The sequence below is a fragment of the Gadus morhua genome, chromosome 22 (genome assembly GCF_902167405.1).
Source record: "Gadus morhua chromosome 22, gadMor3.0, whole genome shotgun sequence".
NCBI lineage: Eukaryota > Metazoa > Chordata > Actinopteri > Gadiformes > Gadidae > Gadus > Gadus morhua.
In genome coordinates, this window is record NC_044069.1 from 23,435,640 (window position 1) to 23,444,266 (window position 8,627).

At 42.1% G+C, this 8,627-nt stretch overlaps 1 long non-coding RNA gene across 1 annotated transcript; it reads left to right on the forward strand.

Moving 5' to 3' along the window:
• The first annotated feature begins 3,253 nt into the window (after positions 1-3,253).
• LOC115535696 (uncharacterized) lies at positions 3,254-5,044 on the forward strand. Its single transcript, XR_003974544.1, has 2 exons — positions 3,254-3,495; positions 4,221-5,044. It is a non-coding gene; the product is annotated as an uncharacterized LOC115535696 (long non-coding RNA).
• Positions 5,045-8,627: the final 3,583 nt, after the last annotated feature.

Consider the following 8,627-nt stretch of genomic DNA (forward strand, 5'->3'; position numbering starts at 1 on the left):
TTCGGCTTAGTCTAGCCGGAGATCGGCTACTTAAATCGGCGTGCGCAGCTTCCTAGCCCCTCCTCTGACAATGGCGTCACCATTTGTGGGTGGACCCCGGCGCACTTCTCGTACAGGCGTCTCTCCGGAGACAGAGGGTTTTACGGGACAGAACCGATCCCTTGGCATTGTCTGACGATATTCAGATTTCAGACTTTATTGTCATTGTGCAAACAACGAAATTGGGGTTCTTCATGAGAGATACAGATTATCATCAGAGGGTGTTCGTTATTTGATCGTCCTTTTGGACCTTATGTAGACAATGATTACTGTTGCGCATTGTGTCTCCTCGAAAGAGTGCTAGAGTGGAGGTAGCGCGTCAGTCTTGAATTTCGGCGTGGGGGGGTCGACTCCCAAGTGATGCAAATTTATGTGAAGCTTAAAAAGTCCTAATTCTCATGCATATGGAATACTTATTCACTAAAGCTTATGGAATTATATTTTTGTGCTTATTTCGAACTTGAACGCATATTTTCAAGGCCGTGCTGGCACCACATCTATGGGGGTAAAATGCATGATGATAGACCGGCGAAATTGAACCCCGGTCGCCGGCGTTCGGGTCTTATACCAATCCATTACGCTAGAGCCGCTACCTCTCGGCGGTCGACAACATGCAATACATTTCTTAAATTGGGTGTATTTAAAGTGAATTCCCTAAATGATAGAATAAGGCAGGATGGACGTTGCTTATGCATTTTTAAATCATCATCATTCTATTTGGATTAATGGCGAACAATTCTGCATTTGGCATAGTTATTTTACAGACAATATGCAGAATATTTTCACTTCTATGCATATAGACTGCTTGATCTATCGTAAAGGTGAGAAAAATGACGCAAAAAACGCCCCTTTCACGTGCACGCGCACTGAACCTAAAGCGGAAAACCTGGTTCAACTAATTGAATCTAAAGTGAGCTTCGTGGTACCATTTAACTCTGATTGCGAGTTGCGGCTCTGTCGAGCCAGGTTTTCCCAAGAAAGCCTGGGTATGTTCAGCGAGCTTCGTGGTATAGGGCACAGAGGTCTCGATGTGGACTGAGTGCCCGCCCCCTCCATGTGGACTGAGTGCCCGCCCCCTCCATGTGGGCGGAGTGCCGGCCCCCTCCATGTGGACTGAGTGCCCGCCCCCTCCATGTGGGCTCCGTCTGCGGGCTGCAGTCAGGGGTACTTGGACTTGGCCGGCGAAAACTGGAGCCCTCCGCCTGACTTGTGAAGGCATCTAAAGCGCAACTTCCACCTCCCGATCGTGCGCTCAACGATGCACCGGGCCAGACGGTGGGCTTCGTTGTATTCCTCATCAATACATACCTTACCCTATTTCCGGAGGGGCTTTTATAGCCAATCAAATTATCAATCAAGGAAACCCTTATGCGGAATCAGATTAAGTTGGCTCTCTTTGCTGCGCAAAGCATGTTTCAGAAATCAGCCCATTAAGATAAATGTAGTTGGCACACAAGCTATTTTTAATTTTTTGTCATATGGAATTATTTCAGGGGGGAAAATGCCGTGAAACGCACAGTGCATTCAGGATTAGGACTGATATATGTCGGTTTAAGCATAATCAATTGTGTTTTAATGTCTTTAGCATTCATATAATTGCAGTCTATTTTTTCCGTAGGCTACTCTGCTGTTGTCCTTGATGGGGATATATTTTAACCCTTTTTAACACAATTTTCCTGCGACATTCCTGCGTCTCCCCCTCCTACGGAGCCCATTTCAGCACCGTGTCAATAGACAGTTACAATCCTACGACGTCGTGAGTGCAGCGAATGCGCGTTCACGTTAAGAGGAGTTTCGGGAAACGCTCCAAAGAATCGGGAGAATGATCGTACGAGCGAAGATACATCGTTATCGGGAAACGGGGCCCTGGAGTACTCGTTAGCTACGAGCGTTATCAAGACGTTCGTGACCAACGATGCTTTCGGGAAACGCGGTGAAAACTCTACGATGCCCTTTCGACGCACTTCACGATCCACTTAGGCTAACGACGCTTTCGGGAAACGGGGCCCTGACCTGGAAGATGTCAGCAATGACCTGTTCTTTAAGGCCAGTTGCTACTCTACAACAGTAGATGAAAACTCATCAATGACTGGAATCTTCCTTGAAGGGCGTGGTGTTGGAATCGCCTCTTGTCCAATCCTCTGTGCTTTGCTCCAATGAAGAATATATTGTGTTGAGGGGCAAAACAGACTCCCAAAACACTTGAAACACTTCTTGAGATGGAAACCGAGTATAATATGTCATGGTCTGATCAGACACACAAAACCTGTTGAGGACAGTTTGTGGCCCCATGGACATTTCTTGCAGCCTTGCCTCCAGCTCAGCAATATACTCCAGGGCATCATCCAGTGCACCTACAAAAAAAGAAGACAAATAAGTCTTCATTACCATTCATTCGTATTCACCCTTTCTTTTTATTGTATTGTTATTCTGTATACTTAAGTTTATTTATATTTCTTATTATTACATTTATTTGTACTGTTTTCTGTTTTTATTTTTTATGTATTAACTATAGGTTGAGTGCACATAGAGTAAAAACCAAAGTCATATTCCTCGTTTGTTCGCAAACCTGGCCAATAAAGCTGAATCTGAATTAATATGCAACCCCAGTTTAACAGTACGTCTGATGTTGATTGAATGTTTTAACGTTAACCATGCCATGTTTGGCAAAATTATACAATAGCCCAACAAGTGTTGAACACAAATAACAGACATAACAGCTAGTTAGCACACATCTACTTACCGGCAGGGGGGCGTGTCGCGTAGTCATGTTCCCCGGTACCTCTCCGGTCCGTTCGTGTTTTGTCCTCTCCTTCAGCTTTTCGAGCTGACACCCGTTTATACACGGGTGTTTTTTTCGGGGCTGTGGTGTAGCTGTTCCAGTCAAAACGACTAGGAACAGCTCCAGTATTCAGCGTAGCACTCCCGTCGTCATAATCAGCCGCTGAGAAATGCCGACTACAGACCAGTGTACTCCCCTTCTGAATTACGAAATTAACTCCTTCATTCCGTCTGATCGCCACTGCTGTATTGGGTATTATTTGGGAAGTCGTGGACATGTAAATACGGTTGTTTTTGTTTTGAATTGGCGCATAGAGGTACACAACAGAAGCTTTTGTTTTTTGACCGCGCCATTGTCAAATATGGACTACGCGACCGGAAGTCACTTTACCCGGTGAAGGCAAAATCGAACGCCGAACCAGGAAGTTGTGAGATAGGCCTATTGAAGACCGGAAGAAGCTCGCGGAGTAGGGTAACTGCTCTTCCGCTTAGCTTAGCTAAGCTGTTTACCATGGCGGAGGCAGATCAATACCTTTGGACCAAGTCTCTCCAACCTACCTAAATTGTCCTACGACGACGTCCTAAGGATAGTAAATCAGCACTTACGTGTCGAAACATCTAAACTACGCAAAGGATATAAGTTATTCTGGGAGAAGTACATTTTTAATTACATAGGTAAGTGTTTCAAATCTGTTGACACTGTGTAGCTTGACTGTGACAGATAGCACTAAGTGTAATACATGTCAGTTAAAACGTATCCTTTTTAATTAATCGCAAAATATTTTTTTACACTGGTAGGAATACATATTTAGTTTGAGTGTCTCTGAAACTTTGCCTGACGAACCCCAAGAGGTTTGGTATAGGTAGGTAGCCACTGCCTACCGTACATGTAAGTGTCGATAGTATGTCAGATTAGCTCCAGGCTACTGTCAGAACATAGTGGCTGGGTGGCTGTCATAAACTACCAATGCCCATACATTTTGCTGTATGGTGTGTTAATCTTTCCCTCTTACTGCAGTGTCAGATTTAGTTAATTTGGAAGTAGCAGTTCGGGCGAACTGCTACTGTTCCCAGAAGAAAAACGCTTTTCATAGTCTTTTGTGAATCAATGGGACTGTTACTTAGGCCTACCTTTCTGACCACTTTAATTAGATTTACATTTTGTGATTCAAACAACAGGCCCACCTCGTAATATGTAGCATAATGGATAGCCTAGAGCATGGTTTCAGACCTTCACAGATTCAGTTGCATGTTCAGTCTGTGTGTTTTTTATTATTATGGTTTCTTGTTGCTGTTCCAAAATGCTCTCTTTCTCCAGATCTGCTGTTGCAGATGATAATGTTTTGTTTCATGTCTGCTGTTGCAGATTGTCATGTTTTGTTTTATATCTGCTCTTCCAGACACATGACAACCACTTCACAGGGGAGAAAAGCGTGCCAACACCTCTGTCGTGCACCAGTGTTCTGCAGACGTGGACCAAGGACACAGGTTTATGTGTATACCTCAGGCCTAGCCAAACATCCTGTATAGTCTACTCAATAATAGTATTCGAAGTTCTTGTATATAGACAGACGCGACTAACACTGACTTAAGTGTTGCTACACTGACATTATGATTTATGTGCTGACATATTTTTTCTTTTTGCTCCAGGGGATTCGCTCCAGGGGATTCGCCCGGAACCCATTGACCAACTTGTGGTCAGGAAACCCAAGGTTTGGGTTAGGTGTTTTATTTGAGCACATACATGGACACATACCTCCTGAATGCCAAGTAAATATGGCCGAGGGATACACACACCCCATTCCATTTATTTATTTCTGTTAAATGTATATATGTAAATATTTTAATCAAAGAATTGGAAACGAACATTCCTGAACATTTGTTTTAAGGTAACACACTCTGAGCACCTTTAAAACAAGCCTGAAGACTTTTATGTTTGCATTAGCTTTCTGCTACATCTTAAATACATTGCACTTTCTAAAAAGCTTTTTTAACTTTGCCTTTATTTTCTATTTTAATACTAAAATGCCTTTAACTTTCTATTTTACTCATTTCTCTGCATATGTTTTCTTTTACTTATCTATTTTATTGTATGACAATGTTTATATGTGAAGCACTTTGAGTCTTCCCTTGTGTATGAAAAGTGCTAAATAAAGTTGCATTGCCTAACACACAGAACATTTCATTTCTTTCTGTTAAATGTAAATATGTATATATGTAAATTTAAAAAAAAGAACTGGAAACAAACATTAAATAAACATTTGAAAAGGACGGACGGACACAAACACACACACCATTTTAATTTCTTTCTGCTAAATGTAAACAAAGAACATTAATAAACGTTTGAAAATAGTCATGTGACGTCATGTGTGTTTTAATGTGTAACACTGGGACATCACCCTTAACATCTAAAGGACCTTGATAGTTAGACATCAAGCAAGAATTTACCCACAGCTGATTGACAGAGCCTGAAAGAGTCAGAGGAATGGTTGTGTCCCAGATATGATATTCTTTGACCCTTCTGATGGCCCTCTCCAAGATTCTAAGTTGGGCGATACTCACTGGTTAACCTGGCGCCTCTTTTAAATGGCGGCATTATGAGGGTGGCCCCAACTTCAGAAAGCATCTTGTCGATAACAAAGCCTTTGTCAGCCATGCATGCATCTCCTGGCTGAAGTAGACTAAGGATTCCTGACTGCTGTGTGATTTCTCTATCTGATATGGAACCAGTGTACAGCTTAGAAATTAGCTTAGAAATTAAGGTGATAACTCCACATGAAGCAATGCCAATCAGACCTTTGAAGGTGTTGGTATTCTTGTAGTGGGAGAATGTTTCAGACTGGAGGGTGAGTGATGAGGGTGCCTCACACCTGATTTCTGTGCCGTCTAGAATCACTCGCACGTTAGGACAGCACTGGGCAAAAAAATATCTCAACCAAGATTTATTTTGTCCTTCGGGAAAGCGTGGAAGCTGAGGTATGGCTGTATACGTCCTGATGTAGAGCAACACGGTACAACAAGAACAACTGCGAAAGGGAGCTGCCATTGTTGTTGCTGCTGGACGCGACCGGAAGTTGGATTACCCTACTACGCGTTCCGGAAGCAGGAAGTGTGACATAGGCCTATAGAGCCGAGTCCAGAACAGGAAAATGTCAACAGTAGCTGAACCAGCGCCGACAGCGGGAGCCGCAGCGGTCTCTAGCCCCAGGGAGCGGTTCCAGAGCTGCTGGAGCTGCCGGCTGCTGTCGGGCGGAGGTCTGATCGCCGGCGGGCTGTATGTGTTCCGGGCGGCTAAGAGCGTCATGCGGACAGGAGCCCCTCCGACCATCGGCCTGGCCATGCAGCTCACCTTCGCTGCTAGTAAGCTTTCCTTCGTGATTGTGCTTTATTGTGTAGATGATGAATGATATCCAGATTTAAATTCGGTACAAACGCTTGTTTTGCAGGTTTGGGAGCCTGGGGGATTGTTCTGATTGCTGACCCTGTAGGAAAAGCACAGAAGTCTTCGACAGATGAATGACAATATGAAACAAAACCATAATGTATATTTCACTATCATGTAGTCGAACCCGATTTGTCCTAATGCCACCTTTTGTATAAATTCAGGAACTTTATTTATCCTTCAAATGATTGTCAAATAAAATATCAGAAATCCAAATTAGTTCGCTGCAGTTATTTATTCGTTGTCAAGAATAATGTTAACGTTATTCAAATATTAATATATTCTTTACACTCAATATTGGTTAGGGTTAGATTTCGATTGTTTACAAATAGGGGCAACGAAAGTGAAATATGTTATTTTAATGAACAATACCGGTGTTCATACAGGCTCCTTGAATGCCCCAACGTGATTAAAGAATGGTTTCCGGTGCTACCCATATGTTAGTCAATATAGAACATTCAAAGGAATGGAAAATAAAAGGCATGGAAAGTTGTTTGATTTCTACAGTAATCCTTCCTAAATTACTATTTAGGTGTTAGCCTGGTGATACCCAATGCTGCCTTGTGCGCGATTTCATTTCACGCTGCGAGACAGCCTGGATTCCATGGATCCGATTTTCGCGTGAGATAGGGAACCAATCACAGAACGGGGAGGGACGGCAAGACGATGATGACGTCTATGCAACACACCGAAGCTTGTAGTTTACGGATCCCAAATGGCAGCAGACGCGTTACCTTTCGACAGGCCCGGTTCTACGGGGGTGCATAAGCATGCATTGCACCCCCCAAAAAAATGTTTGCACCCTCAATTGAAAAAAAATAAAAAAATAAAAAAGATTATTTTTCTTATAAATATGATAAAAAATAATAAAATACTTGCTCACAAAACAACTTGTAATGAAACCTGTGACAATTTCCATTAAATACCGTTGAGATATCAGCATCCAACATCACTCTGACTGTTCACCAAACTGACAAAATCACTCCGCATTTATTTATGGTGTTTTGTTTATATGTTGCTTGGCAACAGTCCGCTCAGTGGGGATCTATTTTTGTTGCCGGAAGCAATTTCATTCGTTTATATGATTAAATAAACAAACAAATCAAAATCTATTGTCAATCATTATTATTAACAGTACATTTTACTAGTATAACTGTTGTATAAAGCAATATCACACTCGAGGTCGCTATGTTGTCGCTCTATATCAGCGCTGCTGTGATTGGCCGCCTGCCGGCATCGTGTGCAAAATGCACGCACCCATATAGTATATCTATGGTGCGCACGGTAGTGACGTTGAACTTCTTCGGCAGCAACAGTTATATATCCGTTGGATATCCGTTGGATATCCAATACATGTATTAAATGTATTATGTTCATAGGAACCCATATTTCTTTTTATTGCATTTATTTACAATCGTGTTAACTTTAAGAGTATTATACTGATTACTTTTTGTTCAAAGTTCAAAGTCTGAAAGTGTTCTTTCCTTGTTCAGCTAAAATCTGTTTTATTTATAAGTGGCAATGTACAATTATTTGTTATTTCAAATATCCTGCCACAATTTATAAAAAAATAATCGTTATTTTTGAATTGCAGTCACATGTTTTTTGTTTTTTTGTTGAATTCTGTTATTTTTATACCTCAAAAACTTATCTCATATTCAAAGCTATCTAAGATATCAATAAGCTAATGTTGCAGCTGAAATCCACATCACAAGACATGATATGATACCATCTTTTAAGCACAGTAGCCTAATTGTTTGTTGTCCCAACATGTCAGTAGAACTACGCAGAAGTGCTTGTCTATGGTAGGAAAAGCCTGTGTGTAAAAAAGCGAAGTCTGAACTGAAGCTGGGTAGCTGGTTTTAGTATAGTACTGGTGCACCCCCTGTAATCTCAGATGCACCCCAAGGCATTCTGTTCTGGAACCGGGCCTGCCTTTCGATGCAGCCTATAGTGTTCTAAGTAGTTTAGAACGCAAGTTTATTTGGAAAAAATAGCAACTTTCGGCGTTAAACTCTTTCATTACCAAGAAGGATGTCTTTGCCCTGCTACCAAGAGGCTTTGATTGGCTATGAGCTACGTACAGACTCATATGATAGACATTCGTAGCGCCCAATAAACGGCTCCGGGCAATCGTAAACCACGCCTCAAATACGAAAAAAAGTGGTTCCCAGACCTCGTAGATTGAGATGAGGTCTGACGTTAGGTGTGGATTGAATTGAACCCCGGACGGGTGCAAGTCCGACACGTAACCTCGAGACTATCTCCCTGAACACAAATCTACGGACAATATTAGATATATAAATATGTTACGCTTAATACTACTTATTCATTCACTGGATCGGTGATTTTATTGCCAGGCGGC